The 1,398-nt window shown below is 37.1% G+C and overlaps 1 pseudogene across 1 annotated transcript; it reads left to right on the top strand.

Annotated features, from left to right (window-relative positions):
• The first annotated feature begins 312 nt into the window (after positions 1-312).
• LOC105501297 lies at positions 313-1,335 on the top strand (annotated as a pseudogene). The gene is made up of 2 exons (XR_001000170.1): positions 313-335; positions 440-1,335. The product of XR_001000170.1 is annotated as a coiled-coil domain-containing protein 90B, mitochondrial-like (transcript).
• Positions 1,336-1,398: the final 63 nt, after the last annotated feature.

Here is a 1,398-nt window from a genome sequence, read left to right as displayed (position 1 = left end):
AAGGCATGGTGACTTGGATGCCCAGTTTTATGTTTTCCACCTTTTCGTTTCCCTTGTTTAGGCTAAGAACCAGGAGGGCAATCCCATGTGGGAGGTGAGCTTAAGGCTGCAGCCAAGAGCTGCACCTTTTGGGAGGTCCTTTTTGCTCTTTCTGCTTCGTATATTCTGCCCCTGTTATTAAAAACTAAAAATGCCATATTTAAAGCCTGGGGAGAGACTTCTTCAGCACTGCAAGCGAGGATGGATATGATAGGCCGCCAGTGGATATAACTCCTTTAGAAGGAAGGAAATTAACTTTTGATACCCATACATTGGTTCAGGACTTGGAAACTCATGGATTTGACAAAACACAAGCAGAAACAACAGTATCAGCACTAACTACTTTATCATATGTCAGCCTGGATACTACTGATAAAAAGATGGTCACTCATGCTCCACAGGAAATAACAGTACAAGAGCCAATGGCTCATTTGGGCTCTATCAGGAGAGAAATGGTCATCCTAGAGAAAAGTGAATTCACAAATCTGAGAGCAGAGAATGAGGAAATGAAAACTGAATTAGACAAAGTTAAGCAACAACTAATACATGAAACCAGTTGAATCAGAGCAGATAATAAACTGGATATCAACCTAGAAAGGAGCAAAGTAACAGATATATTTACAGATTAAGAAAAGCAACTTAAGGAAGCAACTACAGAATTTACAAAAACAGATACCCAAACCAAAATATTATTTCAGTGACCAGTAATAAAACTGATGCTGAAATTTCTTCCTTAGAACACTGATGGAGTCTAACAAACTTGAGACAATTCGTTATCTTGCAGTCTCAGTATTTAACTGCCTGGCAGTAGCGTTGGGATTTTAGAGATTCTGGAAGTAGTATTAATGCTCTTACTGCTGTGGCTATTGGCTTCTTAGAACACCAAACCAGGAGCGATTGATTTGGAACATTGTCTGTTGCAGCAAAAATTTACCATACAAGATTATTCAAAGTATATAAGGACTGAAAGAGGAAATGTTTCAGAATGAGAAGAGATATTTTGTCTTTATTGTGTGTGTGAGAGTGTGTGTGTGTGTGTCTTTTTTATATTGAAAAGCTGTCATTCAAACCTGGTTTATTTGAGATAGAAGAGCATTTTGTCCTTTTGATAGTTCATAGAAATTGAACCAGAGTTTTCTTGTGTTTGCTTGATCAGTTCTGTAAATCATACAGGATCTTGTTGGTATTGGCTGAATATTTGAAAACTATTCGCTAGCCTACATACTTATTACTGAATTAACTTCCCTGATAACGATTGTATAATTAAATTTTTCTATAAAATAAAAGGTTATTACAACCACAACAATAACAATAACAACAACAACAAAAGCTGATCCATAGGAGTCTGGGGACCCATAC

This window comes from Colobus angolensis, unplaced genomic scaffold (assembly GCF_000951035.1).
Source record: "Colobus angolensis palliatus isolate OR3802 unplaced genomic scaffold, Cang.pa_1.0 Scaffold70, whole genome shotgun sequence".
Lineage (NCBI taxonomy): Eukaryota > Metazoa > Chordata > Mammalia > Primates > Cercopithecidae > Colobus > Colobus angolensis.
Note: the sequence above shows the minus strand (reverse complement) of the source record. Positions and strands in the feature narration are given on the sequence as shown.